This window comes from Pogoniulus pusillus, chromosome 35, assembly GCF_015220805.1.
Source record: "Pogoniulus pusillus isolate bPogPus1 chromosome 35, bPogPus1.pri, whole genome shotgun sequence".
NCBI classification, from domain to species: domain Eukaryota; kingdom Metazoa; phylum Chordata; class Aves; order Piciformes; family Lybiidae; genus Pogoniulus; species Pogoniulus pusillus.
The window spans coordinates 10111053-10135218 of NC_087298.1; the positions used below are offsets into that span (position 1 = coordinate 10111053).

General features: G+C 49.2%; 1 protein-coding gene across 1 annotated transcript in view; it reads right to left on the reverse strand.

Annotated features, from left to right (window-relative positions):
- NACC2 (NACC family member 2) overlaps positions 1-24166 on the reverse strand; it is a 70098-nt gene that overhangs the window by 23055 nt on the left and 22877 nt on the right. The window lies entirely within an intron of this gene.

Here is a 24166-nt window from a genome sequence, read left to right on the forward strand (position 1 = left end):
TTAAGAGCAGGACAGCTGCAGGGGCTTGGCGATGCTCTGGCGTGACCCCTCCCTGCCGATGGTGACTCCGCTTCCACCATCCAAAGAGCTGTTTGGTGCATTAAGTTCAACTCCACAGCAGCGAGCTGCTGCCGCTGCCGTGTGCCCAGGAGCTGGCTGCCTTCCCCCGCTCTTCCAGCAAACGGCACTAACACGTCTGGCTCTGCATCCCGCAGGACCTGCAGCCTCCCAGCGCCTGGCAGAGCCATGATGCTCCCAGCTGAGGACCTCTACGCATTGGGAGCGCTCAGTGGGTTCATCCAAACCCAGTGTCAAGTCAATGGGATCTCTGCCCTGTGTAGGTAAGGAGGCTAAGGCACCAAGGGGGGATCAAAGTGACAGACTGCGAGGAGGTCAGAGATGACACTGGAATGAGAGAAATTCCACCTCAACATGAGAAAAAACTTCTTTAGTGTAAGGGTAACAGAGCCCTAGAGCAGGCTGCCCAGAGACGCTGTGGAATCTCCTCAGGAGACTTTCAAGACCCATCTGGATGTGTTTGTGTGACCTGCCCTAGGTGATCCTGCTCTGGGTTTTCTGAGGTCCCTTCCAATGCCTACCATTCCACATTTCCCTGACCCCACCAAGTCCAAAACCTCTTCCAACCATGACACTGCCAATCTCCACTGCAGAAGGAAAGGAATCTGCCCTGGCAAACACAAATCCACCCTGGATCTGTGAAAACTACTGGAAAGTAACAGAAACTAAACTTTGACCCCCAGGCACCTGAAAATGCCTCATCCAATGGTGATGGGAGACCACTGCAGCAAGCGCTGGAGGAGAAACCAGGGAAGCACTGGTTGGGACCTCCTTGGGCACGTTCACATCCCCTTCAGAGAAACACAGCAAGACAGGATGCGTGCAACTAGCCAAGGACAGCTTGGTAGTGCAGAAGACACCAACTTTAAACAGACATAAATTATTAATATTGCTTAGAATCTGCTCTATAAACAAGCCAGGCGTGCCAGGAGGAACCCATGGCTCTCTCTCAAAACACCCAAATGGTGCCAATTTGGATTATGGCTAAGCTGGTGAGAAGTGCCAGAGTGCCCCAGCCTGGCAAATTATTGGCAGATGTCACATCAGAATTTGACCCAAGAAGCTCCAAGCAATTGATCAACCCCTCCTGAGGCTCTCCAGGGCTGCAGCCTGGCTTGACCACCCTCAAAGTATCCCACTCCAAAATTCCATCATTCCAGATCCTGGTGGCCTTTTCTCCAGTTTCATTAGATTTCAGAGCTGCTGGTCACAAAGCAGCCAAGAGAGTGGATGAGCTTGCCAGTGGCACTCAGTGATGGTCTAAACCTCCAGTCCTCATGGAGAAAAAAGGCCCTGAAATATGCTCACTAGGAACGTGAAACAACAGCAGATGGCTTTGGGCTGGAAAGAGTATTGAGGAATGCAACCAAAGCTGTACTAGAGACCTGCAAAAGCCCAAACCACTTCTATAGACCACAGACCAGAATTGCTGGAGTTTTGCTTCTTCCTCCCCACTTTGCCCCCAAATACAGAATGGACCAGAATATAGGAAAAAACTCCAACCCAAAGCCATCAACAAGCCCAAACCTCCCAAAAAAAAGTGAAAAGAATCAAAAGGTGCCAGTTTTGAAAGCCAAGGAGAACCTAATCACCATCCTTGAAAAGCTGCACTCAATGACCTTAAAGGTCTTTTCCAACCTAAATGATTCTACAAAATCCAAGGATAACCTGCTCACTGCCCCAGAAACATTGGACTCAATGATCTTAAAGATCTTTTCCAACCTAAATGATTCCACAAAACCCAAGGAGAACATTTTCATGATCCCCAGAAGGTTGGACTCAACCTTGAAGGTCTTTTCCAACATAAATGAGTCTAAGAAATCCATGGAAAACCTGCTCACCACCCCAGCAACATTGCACTCAATGATCTTAAAGATCTTTTCCAACCTAAATCATTCTACAAAAGCCAAGGAGAACATTTTCATGATCCCCAGAAGGTTGAACTTGATCTTGAAGGTCTTTTCCAACCTAAATGATTCTAAGAAATCCATTGAGAACCTGCTCCCCACCTCAGAAACGTTGGACTCAGTGATCTTAAAGATCTTTTCCAACCTAAACAATTCTACAAAAGCAAAGGAGAACCTTGCTCACCACCCCTGAAAGGCTGGACTCAAGGATCTTAAAAGTCTTTTTTCCCAGCCTAAATCATCCTACAACAGCCATTGAGAACCTGCCTACTGCCAGACCTCACAGCCCCTAAAAGCAGCAGTACCAAAGTACTGCTGTGACTGGATAGTGAACGCAGCAATGCTTCATGTCTTGACTCCAAAACCTCCTTAGCTAGCAGCACCAAGCCACCTTCCACTGGTTTGAAATGGTTTCAACCCTTCTGACACAGGCAAGAGCTGTGCTGTAGGGAAAATAACCAACCTCAGTAACTAAAGATATAAACCGTATTTTACAACCTCATCTCCCAAGCTGAGCTGTGCCCCTGGGCGCAGGAGGAGCCCCACAGCACCACTGCTGCCCCAAAAACATTCAGCCCCCTTGGTTAACATTCAGCCCCCTTGGTTTTGCCCTGTTCTGCTGTTGACAGATCATCAGATGGACACCAGCAAACAGGAAAACTCGGGAAAAAAACAGATTAAAGTCAGTCAGCCACCCCCTCCCCCCCCCCCCAGCTCCACCCTGCTTGTTTAAGATACGTGACCATTCAAGCAAAGCATCATTTTGCTTTCTAATGGCAGCTTCTTTTCCCAGCTCTTGGATATATCTGGACAATTTGTAGATGTCTGTGTGATTTTTGTAAAGTCATAGCCTGTGTCACAAGAGGTTCATTAAAAATGCAGCTGTTATTTGATCCAACTTCCAGGAGAGTTGGGAGAATTCTCAGCTCCTGCATTTGTGTCTCTAAGGGGTAAAAAAACAACAACAAAAAACCCAAACCAACATTTTGCTCTTTTCTAAACTGTTTTCCAGCTCTGAGTCTTGAAAGGTTTGGGGCCAGGAGACAACAAAAGGAGGGGAAAAAAAAAATACAAAATCGACCTGGAATAAGATGCTGGAATCAGAGCTCCCCCAGGAGTAATCAGAAATAATTAGATAATGTATTTAAATTGTCTTTTTCCTTAGCCAACATACAGAGAGACTCAAGAGTCTTCACCACTCCCATCCCCAAAACTCCCAGCATCTCCCACCCCCCCTCCCCAAGTCCAACATTTCCTGCAGGAAGGTGGCCAGCAGCTGGGGAGGGACAAAGGCAGAGGGACCCTCTGCGGGTGGGAGACGAAGTGGCCAAGGGCTGTCACCCCCTGACCCCTTCAGTCAAAGACCCTCAAAAGAAAAGAGCTGAAAGGTCCTGCCCTTGAAGGCCCCAAAGGGTCAAAGGAAACTTCTCTTTCTTCTGTAAATGAGGAGAGAGGGGGAGAAAATCCCACCCTTGGATTTGAAGCTGGATGTCACCCAGCCGGACAGCAGGTCCCCAAAGCCAACCCCATCCCAGCGCTGACCCCTCTCCCCTGCCTGCCACCAGGCAGTTCCCCCCCCCGCCCCGGGCTCAGCTCTTGTTACAGGGCTTTTTGCTGGGTTTTTATCCCCCCCTTTAAATGCAAAGGAAATGCACTTTTTACATAAGCCCGAAGGAAAATACGCAACAGCTAACTGCAAGTGTCGGTGGCGAAGCACCACGGAGCTGCCAAAATGCCTTTGAGAAGATAATTACTTAAAATAAAGTCAAATAAAATGCACTTCAGGTCTAGGCTGAGCATAACTCCTGCCCCCCCCACCCCCACCCCCCTCCTCTCTCCACGCACTGCAGCAACAGAAGCAAAAAAAAGAAAACCTTCTGCACCCCTTCCAACCCCCAAAGCAGAGCTTCCCCTTTGCCTGTGTCGGGGTTTGGGGTGAGCAATGCCAGGAAGGGGGAAAGAGAGGGATTGGGGCACAGATGTGACCCATTGTGGGAGCCTGCAGAGCTCAGCACCCATCTCCGGCTGGGGGGAAGAAAACAAGGTTAAGTTTGGCAACGCAATGACAGGCAGAGCAAGACTCTTCTCTCCTCTCTTCTGCAGCGTTTGCTCCTGCAGCTCCAAAGTATTTATTTTTGAAATGCTGCAAGTGGCAAGCAGCGAGCAGAGCTGAGGCTCCCTATTTTTAGTGTAGCAGCCAGTGGCAATGGGCGAGAGCAGATTATTTCTGCCTTATTAAGAGAGCAGAAACTGAATCTGCAAATATTACCAAGGAACGCGCAGGCAGCAGACATGCGGCACCCAGCTACGGCTGCTTCAGAAGCCTCAAAGTTGGCACACAAAGTACAGAGCACGGGCAGGGAACGGGGTGGGGAAAAGATGGGAAAGGGAGTTAAATCCATGCTGATGATGCAGCCCAACCGGCGTGGACACAGCCCTGCCAGGGCAGCTTAGGGTTGAGGGGCGCAGTGGGCGCTCCCTGGGCACCCCAGCACAGCTCCAGGAGCGCTCCCTGAAGACCCTGGCACAGCTCCAGGAGCAATCCCTGAAGACTCCAGTATGACCCCATCACAGCCCCAGCAGTATCCACCAGGGCTCTGTCCTGCTGCAAGGTGAGTCACCAGCAGCCTGGGCACAATTCACCACTCGAGGTCACCCACCCGGCAGGCTGCTGCCTCCCAAAGTGCTGCCCTTCAGCCAAGGCAAAACATGTTAGTGCCATTATTTTTTAATTACTTCCCTCCCCCCCGCCAGCTTCTTCATCTTATCACCGATTTTAAAGAGATCTCAAAACAAGGAGAAGCCAACCCAGAAAATGCAACATTTTAGTAGGCTGTTGGTATGGTTGTTTTTTGTCAGACTGCTGCAAGTAAAAGGGAGAGACACGGATTAAAAACAGCAATAATAATGCAATTACCCTGCAGAATGCCACATTTTGCAATCTAAAACAAACTCGAGACCCCAACTAAGTTCCATCCACCGACGGCACACAGCAGCCCAGCACCCTGCCTGCTGCAGAGCACTGCGCTGCCTGCATCCCATCGCCAGCATTAATTCGCATCCGTAACGCATCAAAAAGACAAGTGCCATGCTCAATTGTATTCTCCTCGCTCCTAGTACACAACAGCAGAGCTAGCAATATATAACATGCATGACTCAGTCCTACCATCCTGCCATCACGGAACAAAAAAAAAAAAAAAAAAAAAGGAAAAAGAAAGCAAACTGGAAAAAAAAAAAGCTTTAAAATAAAGTAAATATCTGCAAAGGTCAAGGAAAAAAAGCTTACAAAAGATCAGACGCCGCTTCTTGCTAGAGCTCATTACCTAGTATGGTGGAGCTGCCTGTGTGTGTTTTTTTCTTGTGCAAGTTAGTCTGTGAGTCAGCATTAACACACATGAGAACATCAGGAATCCTGCCTAGTTCTGATGCAATGGAGGTTGTAAAAAAAAAAAAGAAGAAGAAGAAGAAGAAGAGGAAGAAATCGCGCTCGGTTTGGACAGGAGCCTGTAATTCAATTGCCTTTACTTTTCAATTACTGCATAGCCTACCCTGACCAACCTGCAGAGGGGAAGGAAACTTTGCTTACATCTCTGTCTTAAAATTAATGACTTGTACTTTTGGCTACAGCTTATTCTCCCTGCTTTAAATACTACCCCCCCCAAAAAAGAAAAAAGGAAAAATAAGAAGAGAGAAAAAATTAAGGAGAACAGAATTAACCCTTCAAGGGCAGCACAGCTCAGGATCGCTGTTAAAAAACACAACAGTGCCAAAAAGTTCTGGCTAAGGAAGACATTTATACATTAAACTTTTAATGCTCTATAAAGTGATGCTACGATTGCATCCCAGCCTCAGCCTTAATGGCAATATAAGCTTGCAGGGGAGGGGAAAAAAAAGGAGGAAAGTTATCCAGACTGCAGAAATTTAACTCCGTGCTCCCAGGTTCAGAGAGGCGAATGCAAGGTTGCACAGGATGGTTTTGCAAATCTGAGGTTTCTGGTCGTTAAGCAGTTAAGCAAAAAAAAACCACCTCGAGAAAACTAAAATCTGAGGCATGTGGTGGTCAGCCCCACCTGATGCCCCCTTCCTCCCCCGATGAGGGCAAAGCAGAAGAGTTCTGACATGCTGCATTTACTGCCTGCAGTTCTCGCACGCTGCATTTACTGCTTGCACTTCAGCAAACAGTTCTCCCTCTCCGTGCCTCCTTGGGGGGGAAAAGTCACTGCAGACGCAGCTCCCACCCTCAGGAGCACAGCGCCAAGGCAGGAAGGTTCAAGAGACTCAGCACTAACTTATTTCTGCCTTCCCTGCTTTTGCAGCAAAACCCTTCAGCGCTCCAACAGATTTTGCCCAACGCTTCAGAATGTGACTACTTCTGAGCCCTAACACACCCCCAGACATCCCTGCAGCCCAGAATATTATAGAGATGATATTAAAATCTGGATTATATATGGCAAATATGCTAGATAGGGATATATATATATATAAAAACATATGTCAAGTATGTCTTCAGAGCCAACACTGCTATCTTACAAGTTCTGGGCTCCTGTGCCCTGTGCTGAGCCCTGTTGATGCACAGCTCTACCTAAAGCACACACATTGCTTAAATTTGGGGGTTTTACAGAGATCCAAGCCTCGTGCAGCAGAGCAGGGGCAGAGCTTGGAGTTAAAACAGTCCTCCCAAATGCTCACAACATGCTGCTGACCCCACACCGACAAACACCCACTGACCCCTGGTATAGCCAATGCATATAAGTTAATAATCCAGTGGATCCCAAGCACATTCTAAATCCCATCTGAGCTTCTTGGATGTTTCTATGAGTAGAGACAAACACTATAAAGTGATTATTTTTTTAAACACAGGAGTATAAATAGTTATTAGTGTTCATTAACCAGCAAGGAAAACCCTAATATTAGCAGCTTCTCTTACACACAAGGGTCTGTCTCAAACCAGCATGAGCCTGGCAGGGTGTTTTTCCTCTTAAGCATGTGGGATACTTGAATACAGATGAATTGAGTTTTAAAGGGGGGTAAAAAAATAAAACCAACAAAACACAACAAACCAACAAAAAAAAAAAAAAAAAACCCCAACAAACCCAAGCAGCAACTTCTGGGCCAAGTTCTTGTGTGCCAAACTTTTCAACTGCCACAGCACAGCTCGACAGTGTTTCAAAAGAATTTAAGCACTGTTTTGAATACTGCTGACAATCTTCCTCGTCAAAATTTGTAATTTAAATGCCTCAAATCTGAAAAGCACGCTCCCTGGGGCATGCTTCCTTCTCCCTCCCTGCCGCCCACCCTCCCCAAACCCCATTTGGCAGTAAAAAAAAATCCCTTGCTCTCTCTCTCTCTCTCCATAGCTGCCTGCTTCTTCCCCACCTCCTGCAGCCCCTTGCTGCAGCCCGCAGGGAACCCCCCCCGGGGCTTCCAGCAGAAGTTTGTTCTTCAGATTATCCATGGATGAGATCTCTCTATAGGCTGCACTGCCCCCAAACCATTTAACCTCCTTCTTTTAGAACTCCAGGGCTACTTCAGAGATAAAACTCTTTGCCAGTTTGGAGATGAAGCTTTGCAAACTGGGCTGCCCAGTTGCCCGCGGTGAGAAAGGGTTAATGCCAGCAGCCCCGCTTCCTTCCCAGCCCTCGGCTATCCACCAGATAAGATGTTCCTTCAAACGCCTTTGGACGTGTCAATAAACCCCCCAAACAATGCTCTGTCACTAAGTCTCGCTGGTGAGGAACAGCAAAAGGATCGTGGTGGGCTCTGGGTGATGTTGGAGGCTCCATTTTGGCAGGAGCGTGTTTAAGATTCCCTCCCAGCGCCGCAAAGCACCTTGAAAGGTCGAGGAGCTCTTTCCTATTCTCGGATCCATCTACAACGCCGCAGCAGACGAAAAGGATTGACCTAGAGCAGAACTGAAAGAGTCTCTGTGAAATAATCCATCACCATCCTCCGTCAGCCGCAGCCGCTTTTGTCATGGGCAAAGCTCGGAAATCACAACCCAGCTCCTGCAGGGGCTGGAGCCGGGCGAAATCCCGGCCCCGCACTCCCGGGATGTAACCCAGCACGGCCCGGAGAGCTGCAGAGCCGCCCGGATAGCAGGCCACATAAAACACCTCCCTGTTAAAGGGTGTGCAAAGCCCGTGCCCATTACCCAACTCATTAAAGACAGTGCTACTTTGTAACACGCTCCAATCGTTAATATTCATAGCTCGCTTCATTTGCATCTCATGCCATAAATAGTTGAAGCAGAGGTAAAACACAAAGCGCTCTACTTGCATTTCTAATTATGCCTAAAATCAAATGTAAATCACAACACAGCCAAGACACAGAAAATACTCAATTTGCTGTCTCTCAGTTAAAAATCTTTATAGGAGGAGAAAAAAAAAAAAAACCCAACAAACCCAAACCACCAAAAATCCAAACTCAAACCACCCCCAAACCACACACGCACAAGCCCTGTTATTTCTCACGAGTGAAACCAAAGGGGTTTAGGGGTGCTTGGAGCAGGGATGGCATTCAAAAGAGTGGAGGTCACAGGTCTAAGCCCAGCCCTGGCCATGGAACTGCAAGCCCTCGTGTCAGTTCCAGCCCCAGCTCATTGCCCCAGCCCCTAACCCCCTGCATTTCCCACTGCAGCAGCTCATTTAACCTTGCTCTCTGAAGAGAACAACAGGAGCCCTTTCCTGTGAGGCAGCTGGGAAAGCTGATCTCCAGCAAAGGAGGTGAATCTGAAGAATCAGCTTGAATGTAAACTTGTGCTACAGTGTTGGGCTGGCTGGTGGTTGGTGCTTGGGCATCACCAGCCAGCACGGGAGGGAAAGAGGCTGCAGGGCTGAAGCTGCTAAATTCCAAGAGTTCATAGAAACATTCAGCTTGGAAAAGACCCCCAGGATCATAGAATCAACCAGGTTGGAAGAGATCTCCAAGCTCATCCAACCCAACCTAGCATCCACTCCTAGCTAATCAACCAGACCATGGCACTAAGTGCCCCATTCAGGCTTTTCTTGAACACCTCCAGGGAAGGTGACTCCACCACCTCCCTGGGCAGCCCATTCCAATGCCAATCACTCTCTCTGCCAACAACTTCCTCTTGACATCCAGCCTAGACCTCCCCTGGCACAGCTTGAGGCTGTGTCCCCTTGTTCTGTTGCTGGTTGGATCATCAAGTCCAACTGATAGCCCTACTCTGCAAGGTTCACCCTAAACCACAGACCCAAGCACCACATCCAAACAACTTTTAAACACATCCAGGGTTGGCTGTGTGCCCAGACACCACCTCCCTGGGCAGCCCATTCCAATGCCTGACCACTCTTTCCATGAAAAAATGTTTCCTACTGTCCAGTCTAAACCCGCCCAGGCGCAACTTGAGGCCATTCTCTCTTGTTCTGTCACTTTTCACCTGTGAGAAGAGACCAGCACCAACCTCTCCACAACATCACACTTCATGTGAAAAGGGCAGGGAGGAGGGGGTCTTGGGGTGCTTGCATGCAGCAGCTCCACATCCAGAAGGAAAGAGATGATTTCTGCTCACAACATGCCCAAACCATGCTGCACAGGGTGTTTTCCTCTGCTCTGCTTTTTGCCTGAAGCGTGGAACTGGGAAGTGCTCGGGGATGCTCCTGTGCCTGCTGTGGCACCCATGACTGGCACCAGTCCCATGGAAAAGGCTCAGGGTCCCATTCAACTGCCAGCGATGCCATCCAATGGCAAAGCTTGGAATGATGAAGCTCAGTCCCCCCCCAAGAGACATCCCAGACATTATCCCTCAGAGCAAACTCCCCATCTTCCTCCAGAAAGGGCACTGGGGAACTTAGTAGTGTGGTTAATGAATGGCTCATGGGAGAACGGTTCTCAGCCACTGCTATCCTGAGGGTCATTTCCCACCACAATTCCCAAGTTAACAACTTGTAAAGAAAAACAAGGTCCCAGTGTGGCACAGGAGAGGAGCTCAGGGTGGGACAGAGAGATGTACAACCAGGTAAACCTTATTCCCCCCCCCCCACTTCTCAGAGACATTACAAGACTTCCTATCTGTAAAAAGCAACTCAAGATCCTCTGCTGCAAAGTGTTACTATTACATGGCTGCCAATGCCATTAAGTAATTCCCCTTTCAGATGCTGCGTCTGCATCAGAGACTGGGGTCCTCTTGATGTTATGGAAATCCATCACCATCACTGTGTGATGTGCATGGGCAGGGGCACAGTATGAGCTTGTACCTGCAAGATGCATTCCTCATGTAATGACCCACAGGACGTGCTGCAACCCCAACCCAACCCTGGCCCTGCTGCTATACTCCTGCCTTTCTTCATGTTGAGATGTCATCAGTCCAACATGCTGCTGCTGCTGCTTCCAGAAGACCCAAATCCTTCCTCTACTTCATCATAGAATAGAATCATAGAATCAATCAAGGGTTGGAAGGGACCACAAGGATCATCTAGTTCCATTCATCTCCCTGTTCCTCTTCTTCATCCATCCCTCTGCTCCTCTCCCTTCATCTCCATGTTTCTTCTCTGTATCCACCTCCTGGCTCCTTCTCTTCATCCACCTCTCCATTCCTCCTCTTCCTCTCCCAAGAAGCTACTTGCAATGGTTCTCAAAACCAAGCTTTACAGATTTATGCCCAAAGATTTCATTCCATGAACCAAAATTCTCAAAAGCAGGACAAAAGTCACCTATGCTGGGAAGCCACCAAGGCCCTTGCCCAGCAGAGGAACGCGGAGTCGGGCAGCCTGCACCTGCACAGCAGGCATCCTTTCCCGCTTACCTTTCCCTTCCTGCCGGGACTCCAGCTGCATAAACTCACTATGTCTTAATGAAAGGCTTTTGTGGGTGGCTGTCCTCAGGGACAAATGCATTTTTAAGTCACTTGAACTGAGACTGCTTTTGAAGAAAGAGCCAGATAAATATCACCAAAGGGAGCTGGGCACCCGGCGCTGGCCCCGTCTGGGAGCGCAGCTCCGAGCCACCACCTCTCCCTTATTAGAATTTTCCTGTCTTACAAAAGGCTTAAAGAGACTTCAGAGAATGAAAGGCTGTAAGAAAAGAAAAGGAAAAAAAAAGAAACAGCAACAACCAACCACGCATTTGTCATCGCCATGTTCTGCTCCTGCCCATACACCGCGTTTCCAGGCTCCCCAAATCCCATCAGCGAGCAGATCCAGGGATTGACGTGCAGGTCACCCCCCCCCCGAGTCCCTGCCATGCTGTTGTCCTGCCCTGGTGCTACAGCTCAGCCCCGTTCCTCTTCCAGACTTGTGTCCAGCTCAACCACAGTATTGCATCAGTTCTGTTGAAGAGTTAAAGTATCTTTTCTGCAACAGGGACTTCCAGAGGAGTGCGGAGCCATCGCTGGAGCTAACCCCGCAAGGTGAGCGCCTCCGCCGTGCCCCCAGCCAGCGCCGAGGGAGGAGCAGGAGCGAGCTGCTCGCAGCCTGCAAAGCTTTTTTGCTCTTCGTATGTACGCTGGCATCTTGCCCGGACCTATTTTTAAGCCCATTTACTAGAAATCCCACAAATTAAAGGAAATACGGATAATGTTGTAAGAATCCTTTGGGCCAAATAAAAGCTACACATAATTTTCCTTGTGCATCAAGAGTAAGATCCTTAACCACAAAACCCAGATTTCCCCAAAGCTCTTTTGCAACAGCGAGAGAATCTTGTTGTGTAAAAAGTTGCTTTGATTCACTCCTGGATTACAGGGAGCACGGCAGACACCGCTGCCTCCCGGCCAAACTGGGAGGAGGGATTGCTGTTATGAAACAGAAAGGTGTTAGGAGAACACAAATAAATTAAGCATCTCCAGCTCAGAAGGGTGACTGTTAACGACAGCAAAGCACGCAGCGAGCGCTCCTGGAGAGATGCAGTGGGATGGTTGCTGAGGGTTTTTCCCCCCCACACACCCTGCAGAGGACACTGATGTGTGCTTTTAGTTTTGGGCTGCTTTCAAATCTTTTGCCTTCACGGTGCTCACCCAGGGCCAACGTGCTTGAAAAGTCTCCTCCAGTGCACCAACATCCTGGACAAACTCCAGCTTGGAGCATCCCAACCCCACCTCACTCCAGCTCTGAGACAACTCTTGTAATTCTCGGTTTGGCAGCTCATCGACTAAGGACTTTGCCAGACTCATGGCACTTGTCCTCAGACCAAAACCAGACCTGCTCCAGGCAGGACACTCAGCACAGACCCACTTCTCCATCTCCAGTCACCATCCCTAACTGCATTCCAGTGCCACAGCAGGGCTGGGGGTGCTCCACATCCACTTACAACCCCAGGGTGGGGACAGGACAATGCCAACACAAGCTGTGCATTGAGCCTGCTGCTGGGGCAGTCTCCACAGCATCTCCTCAGGGATTTTATGCAAAACAGTGACCTGACACCAATCCAAATCCAGACCTGTGCCCTGTATCACTCCATTTATGTGGTTCTCATACGAGGGAGGGGCAGTGCAGGAAATCCCTGAAGGATCCTCTGCACAAAGGTCACCCACTGCTCTGGATATCTCCATCATAGGTGAGGGCTGCTGGTGGCTGGATGCAGAGCCCCCCATGCAGTGTCATCCCCTTATTTCCCACAGACACCCTACAGCAAATGGACAGTCTGGATAAGACAAGGCTCCAGGGAGACCTTAGAGTGGTCTTCCAGTACCTGAAAAGAGCTACAAGAAAGCTGGGGAGGGACTTTTTACAAGGGTTTGTAGAGAGGGGATGAGAAGGAGTTGCTTTGAGCTGGAAGAGCAGAGATTTAGACTGGAGATTCGGAAGAGATTCTTTATCGTGAGGGTGGTCAGGCATTGAAACAGATTGCCCAGGGAAGCTGTAGGAGTCCCCTCCCTGGAGGTGTGCAAGACGAGGTTGCATGAGGTCTTGAGCAGCCTGGTCCAGTGAAAGGTGTCCCTGCCCAAGGCGTGGGTATAGGAACTAGACGGTCTTTAAGGGCCCTGCCGACCCAAACCGTTCTGTGATCCTATGAATGGCACCACCCACCCTTGCCCTCCTCCCACCACCCTGGCTGCTCCCCTCCCCATCACAGACCTTGCCAAGAGTGGTTAAATGAAGAGCATCCAACTGCAGCATGCTGCTCCGGGGTGGTTGGGCAGGAAGGCAGGAGCCTGTGCTTTACACAGCACCCACAAGTTTAACTATGCAAAGACTCCGCTGCGTTAAATAAACTCCAGTAACAGCTCTTGTATTTTGGATTGAAAAAACAACAATGAGCAGCCAGATACACATTTCAATTAAAAAAAAAAAAAGGGAGAAGAAGGAGGGAAAAAAAGGCAGAGATAGCCCCAAAACATGATGGTAAAAGGGACAATTAGTGCTTAGTCCTTGCGGGGAGGGGATGAGGAGAAGGGCTTCATTTCCAACAGCGATAAAGCAAAGCGAAGCAATCATCATTAAACCCGACTCTCCCTTCACTCTTGTTCATCCCCAGCAGTCACTTAAAATGTCTTCCTCACAAACATTTCAGCTTCCTTTTAAAAAGAAATATAATTATGCAGGGGAATAACCACTTCGGCTCGACAAAGGCAGAGATCCGAGCGGTTAAACACGCAAATTCGGGAGCTGTTCCAAGATTTATATGTTTTGCATGGGAAGCAAATGTGTTGGGTTTATTTTTTTTTCTCCTTTTTTTTTTTTTTTTCCCCCTTTTTCCCCTGCCTAGGAAAATATTTAAGTGCTAAGTTTATGAAGCCAAGTCCATTTATTCTCAGTTTATGTTGCTGCTCGCATGGAATCCAATTAGCGATTTCGCCAGCAGTGCGGGGATGCGGCGCTGGCCCGTCAGAGTCTCCTGACCTGTGGCTGTGCCAGAATGTAGTCCTGGTGACTCTGGAGCAAATATGAGTTTTCTCTGCACCAAAAATGGGTTTTCTCTACAGTATGGGATGGAGCATGGCACTGTGGGATGTCCTTCCCTGGAGCATCCTGAGGCTGGGTGGTGCATCCCAGGAGAGCCCGAGGTTTTCACCCTGACCCACCAGCCACAGCTCCTTGCCATCACACACTGACACACTGAATGTCTCCTCACAGGGATGCTCTTGGAAACAGCAACACTTGAGGAGCACTTTCCTGTGCCTCTGCCTTCCTTACTGAACTGCTGGCTGCACAGATCAAACTCCTCCTTGTACTCCCTGCTTGCACCAGCTTCCACCTCTGCCCTGTCCATGAGCTGAGGCAGTGGTGGACAGCTGCGATGCCAGTGAATGAGGCTGGGGACAAGAAGCTCTCCCCACCAGGTCAGTGAGACACAGGACATGACCACCATGGTACAGAGCAGCAGGACTCACTGCAGGAACATTACTGAACATCAACCAACACCAGTTCTCAGTCCAGGCTGCTTTCACCTGCACTGAATCCCAGCAGTGTGGGTTGGAAGAGACTACTGGTCTAACCCGCTGCTAAAGCAGGGACACCCACAGCAGGTTGCTCAGGATCACAATGTCCAGGCAGGTTTGGAATCTCTCCAAAGAAGAAGACTCCACAACCTCTCTGGGCAGCCTGCTCTAGGGCTCTGGCACCCTCAAACCATAAGAAACTCTCCTCCTTTTTTTACTGGCTGCCAGTGTGGTGCCCCTGCTCTGGGCAGCCAAGGAAGACGCAGAGTGGAAGAACATGGCAGCATCATGGCAGCATGGGCCACTGATGGCCATCACCCTATTTGTCTACAAATTGGGCAACCCAGAGAACAAGCCTTAGTCCTTCACCACGGGCCAATGTAGGAGCAGTTGTGGAAAAAAAGCCCCAGTGGTGCTGGGCAACTTGTGCCTGTGAGAACAAGGGAACCTCAAAGAGCAACGTGAGCTCACCAGCATGGGCCCTGAAGGGCAGCGCTGCCAGAGCAGGACAGGAGCAGCCCCAGACTGCCCCCAGACACTCATCTCCCAGGAAAACAAAACCCAAAGGAATGTGGCCCACAAGGGCTTGCCATGCTGAGAAGGCACTTCCACATCAGAGGTGGGGACCCTGCTGGGGTCCCTGTCCTTGGAGCTGCACGCAAGCAACCTTCCCCTCTCCAAGCAGCAACCCTGCAAAGACATTCCCACGAATCAGGAAGGAAGAACATCCCAGTTCAGCCAGGGAACTCTTCGCCAGGGAATTACTTCTTGCTTCTAAGAGGGGCTTGTCCTGGCCTGCCCCAGAGCAACATAAATCTTTCATCAATAAAGAGATAATTAAACTCTGAGATCTGCTCAGCCTGGAGTCTCAACCACTCGCTCAATCACCTGGAGATTTTTTTATCCTATACTTAAGGTCTTTTAGCTTTTTCTTTTTGCCTTCTCCTCCTCTCCCAGCAAACCACCAAGTGATTTTTGCCTTTATTCTCACCATTTATTTGTGTCTTTTGGAGAATCTTTCTGGCCAGTTAAACCAGAATCATCCCTGATTGCGAAACCCAGGAAATTTGCTGCAATGCTCTGTAACTCTTGCAGGGCAATTGGCCAAAACCTCACACAAATAAACTTTTTTTCTCTTTCTTTTTTTTTCTTTCTTCTTTTTTTTTTTTCCCCCACTGTTCTAACCACTAAGTATTAACCCATTTTCTTTGGAAACAGCATCTGCTGAAACAACTTCCTAATCTAGGAGCAGGCGTGGAAAATAGAAGAGCTGCTGCAAGTCTCTCTCGTCTCTGGTAAACAACATTTTTGGGTAGAATTGGTCCACTCAGAGGGTACTGACTGGCCAGAGCTGAGCAAAGGGCTCAGACTCTCAGCCCAGCATACTTATCACTTGGTCAGGAAAACTGATAAGGTTAAAGCTTTCCCTGCAGCACTGATATGCTTAAGGAGGGGGCTTCCCTTGAGGAGCCCACAGCAGAGGTGATAGTGGAGCAGTCTGGGCTCTGAGGAGGGAATTTGCACCCTTGCAGCTAACTGTTGTGGGGTGTGAGGTGCTTGTGCTATAGGAGCTATATCCTACAGCTGCAGGGATAAATCACAGCACAGGACAACTCCTGTGTTATCATTGGTAAGAATAAAGAAACCACTGGGCAACACAGCAACTGTTTTCCATTTCCTACCCTTGCATTTACATGGCTTTTCTTCCTGGCAAGATGTCAACAGACAGCAAAACTGAAGGGTCATGATGAAGGTTCATGATTTGCCCTAAGAAAGAGTTCTCACACCTGGAAAGCCTGAGGCACAACACCACAACATAACCACCCCCAGCACCTGCAGGCAGCAGGACAACAACCCCCTTTGATACTTTCCCTTATTTCAGATTAAAATAGCTCTTCTTCTGTGCTCTTTGTTACAACTCAGTCCCTTCCCTTCCTGCCTGCCTCTGCTTTCTGCCTCATCCTGAAAAAAAACCAATAAACCAACATAAAATAAAAAGTTTCCTTTTGGGAACACAGCAGTAATAATGCTGCTACCATCTGTTGATAAGTCCAAGGACCTGCACAGGGAGGAAAAAAAGAGGCTGCAGAGCTGAAAGGGAGTCAAGTGCTTGCAGGGTTTTATTGAGGAATGAAATCCAGCTTTTAAACACAGTAAATGGGAGACTATTCTGAATCACCTCTTGAATTTTTTAATGCCACTCCTGGGAGCACTGAAGGTAAATATGTTAATTTGACTTCAATCACGGTGCAAGGGAGGGGAGGGGGAGAAAAAAGGGAAAAGCAAAAGCATGCTGTATTAGTTTAGGGTACCAAGGCTTAAAACTATTCATGCATTTCTGCATATTTTATACTCAGCAAATAAAGTTCCAAGGTTCTATAAGGAGGCTGTGAAATTATTCTGAGTAAGCAATAATGAGGTGTGCATTATATAAGGCTTGATACTAATGGGAATCTATTATTAAAAGTTTAAGAGTTGGAGCAGCTCCATTTCAAAAGGTCCTACAACAGGTTTGGGGTTGGAGGGAGGGAAAGTAGCACCCAGAGAAGGGAGGTTGGTGAGACAGAAGGTTTCAGGTATGGGGTAACAGGTCCTGACTGAGTCTTACCCCAGTGACTACCTCTCCACTGCTCCTCTCTGACTGAGTCTTACCCCAGTGACTACCTCTCCACTGCTCCTCTCTGACTGAGTCTTACCCCAGTGGGTACCTCTCCATTGCTCCTCTCTGACTGAGTCTTACCCCAGTGGGAACCTCTCCAACTGCTCCTCCAGTTATAGAATCACAGAATGGTTTGAGTTGGAAGGAACCTTAAAGATCATTCAGTTCCAGGCCCCTGCCATGGGCAAGGACACCACCAGCTGGCCCAGGCTGCTCAAGGTCCCATCCAAGCTGACTTATGAAGATCTCCAGGGAAAAGGCATCCACAACCTCCCTGGACAATCTATTCCATTGTCTCACCACTTTCACTGTAAAGTATTTCTTCCTGATCTTGAGTCTAAATCTTACCTCTTAAGCCATTCTCCCTCATCCTATTGCTGTAAACCCTTGTAAAAAGTCCCTCCCCAGTTTCCTTCCAGGCCCCCTTCAGGTACTGGAAGGCTGCATCACAGAACTGTTGAGGTTGAAAGAGGCCTTTGAGCTCATTAGGTCCAACTGCTCACTTAGAATTCACAATCCCACCACTACTGCCAAGCCACTGCCACCAAAACACATCCCTCAGCACCACATCCATGCAGCTCCCAAACACCTCCAGAGATGGTTCACCCTTCCATGGAACGCCACCACCACTGCAGCCATCAGCCTTGGCCAGCCATGCAGGCATGGTCACCAGGCATGGCAGGGTCATGTTCCCAGCAGGTTTAGCTCTCTGGCTGATGTTTCAGTGTAACAGATCCCCTCCAACAAGTCAGATGTTAAAAAATTAAGAGGGTTTCAGGTTTGCCCATCTCAGAGATCCCCAGGGGATCCTGACCCTTGATTGCTGCTGCGATACCCCACTTAGGACAGAAATGTGACCAGTAAAACCCAATGTGCTTCTCCTACCTGTGCCTACTCTCCTGCCAGTCACCTCCAGGACCTGCCAATCACCCCCCAGTGTCACACCATCCCCATCAGATATGTGGACCATGTCAGTACTCAAATGCACCCAAAGGGAAGAGTGAAGCATCATATCCTTGCAACACTCATCAAGCTTAAACCAAACTTTGCTCGCAGCTGGTGTGAGCTAGATCTGCTCTGCTCTACTCTCAGCTCCTCTCCTTCTTGTGGCTGGATGGTTTCCAGAGACCCAGATGGGGAAAAGAGTCCCATGGTCAAACCTCAGCATGGGGCTGGGGACCAGCTACTCGCTCTGATGGGGAATTGGGACCCATCCCAGCCTGCAGTGTGGATTCTAAGGACATACCATTATGTAGTGCAACAGCACCTCTCAGCACTGCCTGGAGAGAAACAAACAGCCCCAAACCCCGCAGTTTGGCTCATTTTCCCCCTTCCCACATCTTTTGGTGAGAAGCAAAAGGAATCTCTGGGGGCTGTAAATCTGGACCTGACACAGGCAGGCGGGAAGAGGCACAGTGCTGCTGCAATGCTGGGTGTCCCCACCTCTAACCTGACACAGCTCCACCTTGAAGGGCTCACTGACCATGAACACATGCTGGGAACGGGGTGGTCTCACCACATCACCTGCCCCTTGGAGAAAAATCCCCAACTTGGCTTGTGTGAAACACAAAATTCAATCCTAGCTGCATTTCAGAGCCTATTGCTAGTCAGCAGCCAAGTTCCTTCTTGTTTGGTTTTGCTTGTTTCAAATGAAATTTTTCACTAAGTTTAGATCCCACAGGCAAAGTTTTGCCCAAACCAAAGGATAATGAAGCATTATAATTTCAGGAGAAACAAGCATAGCCCTGAGATCTTTCTGCACTGAAAATGATCTTAACTAGTGCCAAGCTCTTTGCTCTGCGGGCTGCATGAAGCGCTGGGAAGCAAACCAAAGCAGAAAGGATGGAGGGGGCACAGAGCACGCCAGTGTTTTCTGATGTCTATGGCCTCCACCTGCTCTGTCTGCCCATTCCCTGCTGTATCACCACCTACCTGGGCTGAAGGAGTTAACAGCTCTCCTGGGACATGGTAACAGGAGCCGGGAGTTAGTCATCTAGGCATGTCCGGATCGGTATGAACCGGGAGCTGGCTATGAATGAAGTTGCCTTGGAGATGCAGCCAAAACCAATGACCAGATATTAACTTTTCACAACGGGCTGCCAAGGGAGGCAGAACATGTGAAACCAGCAGGACAGCAGCTCCCAGCAGAGGTGGGAGTGTCCGGATACAGCAGGAGACACCTCTGAGCGCCCCTTGGAGAAATAAAACTCAGCATTGTCGCTGCTCAGGGGGCAGGAGAAATTTCCCCTTGCTAAGCTAAGTGGGCCAAGAGCTAGCACCAAAATGCTGGCCTTGGAGCTTGCAGGGCGGGTAGCTGATGGCTGGATGCAAGGTGCTGTCTTCCCTTGGTCTAATTATCAAGGTGATATTAAAGATACCAGCACCCAGCTCCTCACTTCTTTCTGGAAGCAGCTTCATAAGCAGAAAAAACAGCTATGGGCACCTTGCACAACGCAGCTGCAATGAGATGTCATTAAGTGGAAACATGAACAGGTACTTCAAAGGCTGGGCTGCTGAAGGATCAGACGTCAGCAAACATCCCCCTGCCTATCCTCAGCACTTCATCTCCACTTCCAGGGGCAGTTTTGGAGGTGGATGAGCAGGATGGAGTGGCTGCTCCGGAGGCCTGCCGAGCTCCTCCACTGGCATCCAGCGCAGTCACTTGTCAGGAGGAAGCTCAGCTTCCAGCCAAGGTTTCTCAATCCCAGCTCAGAGCAAGGTAGCTGCCTAGAGGGGGTTCCTCCCACCCTGGAGAAAGTGACCAGCTTGCTTCCCCACGGACTGCATGAGGAGGACCACAGGTCACCAAGGAGAGGGCAGCAGATTGTACCAGCAGGATAAGCATCCACTAACACCCACGAGTGAAGTCCATGGGCAAAGCCAGGCTTACCTGGACCCCACCTCCCTCCAACCTTACCAGAGCACTGACCCACAGAAGGAAACAGCTTTTCAACCCCACCAGAGCTTGTGCTGCAGGAGATAGATCAGTCCAGTGTTTACCCCATGTGCTGGTTTGAGGCTAACGGGAATATTTTAGTGAGAGAAATTAGATTATGGGCTGTGAAAAGGACCCAGTGGTGATGGCTTGCTGAGATGTAGGAAAGCAAGAACACAAACACAGATAAGACAGTGTGTGTGTCTCTGTCTCTGGGAGTGTGTGTGTCCCTGGGCTGCTTCTGTGTAACTAATCCTCCTGCTTCTAACTCCCCTTGCCAATCCTCCAAACTCACCTTGCACATAAGGCAAAGTCTGGGATAAAGCAGAGGGGTGGAAAGAAGGTGGAATGGTGGTTGGGAGCCCCTCCTGGGGATTCTGATTTCTGGGAGAGCTGTTGTGTTTCTGTATTACCTTTAACTTGTACATTTCTGTACACAGCTGTAACTATCTGCTTGTATATTGTGCTAAGCTGTGACAACAAAGCTTCATTCCTTAACCTCCAGCTCCACTGAGTCCAGTCTGGGTGATTTCGTAAGAGTGGGGGGGGCAGGTAACTCCCAAAACATCACACCCCAACATGGACAGGTAAACATCACCCACTGCTGGAGGACACACATCATCAAAAACCCACAGCACAACCTACTGCTCTCTAACCCCAAACCTGACCTTCGATGGGGGAAAGCTTTTCAAGCCCTGTCTGAAAAACAGAACCAAGGAATAGTACCATGGAATGCTTGCAGGGGAGGGGGGGATCACAGAATCAATGTCATAGATTGGAAAAGACCTTCAAGACCATCGAGTCCAATCATTAGTTTCACACTGACAAGTCCTTGACTAAACCAAAGCCCTCAGCACAACATCTCATCACTGTGAATCACTATGGTTGCAAAGGACCACCAGGATCAGCCAGCCCAACCTTCGTCCCAGCAGCCTTCATCACCAGACCATAGCCTCAAGCACCACATCCACTCTCCTTTGAAACACCTCCAGGCATGGTGACTCCACCACCTCCCTGGGCAGCCTGTTCCAGTGCCTGACCACCTGCTCAGGAAAGAACTTCCTCCCAACCTCCAACCTAAACCTCCCCTGATGCAACTTGAGGCCATTTCCTCTTGTCCAATTGTTAGTGATTTGGGAGATGAGACCAGCTCCAGCCTCACTACAACCTTCTTTTAGGTAGCTGTAGAGGGCAATAAGGTCCTCTCTCAGCCTCCTCTTCTCCAGACTAAACAGGAGGAGCTCCCTCAGCTGCTCCTCATAGGTCATGCTTTCCAGACCTCTCACCACGGCTGCCCTGAGCACAAGACCCAGCCCTAGCACCACCTCCATCAGGGTGGTGAGCTGACAAACAGGGCCATAAAACTGCTCTGCAGGCTGTGTGGGACATCTCAGGGCTGAGCAGCACTTGCCATGTCTCTTGTCAGAAGACTGTGAGATGGAAGAGAGATGTCTGCATGAGAGGCTGAGCTGCAGCAAGCTCCTTTCCCAACCCTCACTCCAGCCCCTTGGTGTTTTTTCCCAGAAGGAAAACCAGAAGATGCTTTCCATAAGCAGATGATTTCTGCAGCTAATTTTACCATCACTTATGGTCGACTTTATGAGTAAGATTTCATGCTGACTATATTAATCCTGTCAAATTCCAGAGCGAGAGAGAAATGATACTGTATATTTTATGGCTGCAATAACTTCTAAGCTATTAGACATGCATGCTGACATGAAAGTAATCAAATTGATTCCCCCCCCCCCATTACAATGAAGAACTTTGTGTGAGCAAATAGTCTTTCTGGCACAGGAATGGAACCCCAAGAAGCCTGCACTCCACTCAGGAAATGAAGACATTGCCACCAGCCATCGTTCAGAAATGAAGGTGCTCTGCTTACTCACATGCAATTGTCACCAGAGCTGAAAGGAACATGGTAGTCGAGCAAAGGATCAACAAAAGCCAATGTCAGGGCTAAGTGGAGGGATCTGAAGCAAGTTAAACCCTGCAGAAGCTGCAGTTAATTGCTTTCCCAGCATCAAAAGCTCCTCTGTGCCCTCAGAATCTCATGAGACACCCCCAGCCCCTCACCCAGGACACAACTTGCTGGCTGCTTCTCCAGGTGTTGGGTACACACACCAGAATGAGTAAGAATAAGTTGGTCACACCTGGAAGTATTAAGGGGCACCCTGCAGGTGCCAAGGCAAAGGGTTTAAGCCCTGTGTGTACACATGTGGATGCCAAGGCAGCAACAGAGGGGGAAACTCGTGTGCCAGGAGGTCAGCTGAGAAAGCCAGCTTCATTTTCAGCCCAGCCTCTGCTCCATCCCTCTGCAGAAAGCAGAGAGAAAGACAGATCCTCTCAAAGAAGCCTTTCTTTAAATGTTAACAGGCCTTTCATTACAAACTCCACTTGCTTCGAGTTCAGGCTTTGGCTTTTTTAAGCCCATCACAGACCCACACTCAAGCTCAGGAAACTCTTCTTTTACTTACAGCAATTACCAAAGCCTCTCCTTTTAAAAGCTTTCATCCAACACATCTGTAAAGTTCTAAAGAAAGTCAGGTCAGAACAAAGCCCAGATGGAGTTGAGGTGACAGTGTAGGTGTCCCCTGCCCATGGGCAGTGCCCCTCATGTCAAGGCAAGGGCTTGGCAGGGGAAGACTGAACTGGTCTGCACAGCTGCCAGGTGCAAAACCCAGCGAGAAGCTGTTTTCTTTCTCTGATGCATGAGCACAGGTTGGGTGTGGGAGGACAAGATCAGCTCGGTTCAAAACCTTGACAGATGCAGCCAGCAGAAGCAATTAAGTGTAGCTAACACATATGCAAGAGACTCACATGGCACCTGGACAGGAGCTGCCACCTGTATTCTACAGCCAACAAAACATCAGACTGCCTTTTAATTTCGAATGTGGATCTCATACCTTCTGGAGAACACTGGCATCAGGCACTAATCAACCTCTCAAATCAAGGAACCTGCACCGAACAAATTTGCTCATCTATGTGCTAAACCTGCCTAAAGGCTCGAATGGAGTTGGGGAGGGTGTGGAGGGATGGAAAGGTGGAAGGAAGGGAGGGGGGGAAGGGAAAAGGGAGGAGGGAAGGAGGGGAGGAGAAGGGAAAGGGTGGGGGGAGGAGAAGGGAAAGGAGGACAAGGGAAGGGAGGTGAGGGAGGAGAAGGGAAGGGAGGGGAGGGAGGAGAAGGGAAGGGAGGGGAGGGGAGGGAGGAGGGAAGGAGAAAAAGAAGGAATGGGGGTAGGAAGAAGGAAGGATGGAAGCAGGGAATCAGGATCACTGAATGATCTGGGCTGGAAGGGACCTCCAAAGGTCATCTGGTCCAACCCCCAAGGAGGGAAGGGGCAAAGGGTGAAGGGAGAGAAATAAGGAAGGAAGAGTGGATGGATGGATGCATCTTTAGGCTACCAAAAGAAGTGCAGCTTGAACATATGCTCCCCTGCAGTTCAAAATGCTTTAATGGCTCTCTATCAAAAAGGCTTCTTGTTGGTTTTGTTTGCATTGTTTGGGGCTTTTTAAAGACAAAAAGAACTTGGAAATCCAAACCCATAAAGCCACAGCTACAAGGGATCACCACACCAAGAGTTCCTAAGTGCCAATTTCAGTCAATTCATTTGGCCTACCACATGAGACGTTTGTAAAGCCATCGGTGGTGCTGCTGCTGCTGCTGCTGCAATCCAAACATGCAAAAAGGCTTCCAGATGTGGTAATAAACAGAGTGAAGTGACTTTGGGGATCACTTTACTGTTTGGGTAGGGTTTGTTTTTCTTCTTCTTTTTTTTTGATAAATTTAGGTTTAATAATAATTGATGATTTTGGTCCAGGTGGCCAAGAGAGCCAGTGGCATCCTGGCCTGCAGCAGGAATGGTGTGGCCAGCAGGAGCAGGGAGGTCATTCTGCCCCTGTACTCTGCACTGGTTAGACCACACCTTGAGTACTGTGTTCAGTTCTGGGCCCCCCAGTTTAGGAGGGACATTGAGATGCTTGAGCGTGTCCAGAGAAGGGCAACGAGGCTGGGGAGAGGCCTTGAGCACAGCCCTACGAGGAGAGGCTGAGGGAGCTGGGATTGGTTAGCCTGGAGAAGAGGAGGCTCAGGGGTGACCTTATTGCTGTCTACAACTACCTGAGGGGTGGTTGTGGCCAGGAGGAGGTTGCTCTCTTCTCTCAGGTGGCCAGCACCAGAACAAGAGGACACAGCCTCAAGCTGTGCCAGGGGAGATTTAGGCTGGAGGTGAGGAGAAAGTTCTTCACTGAGAGAG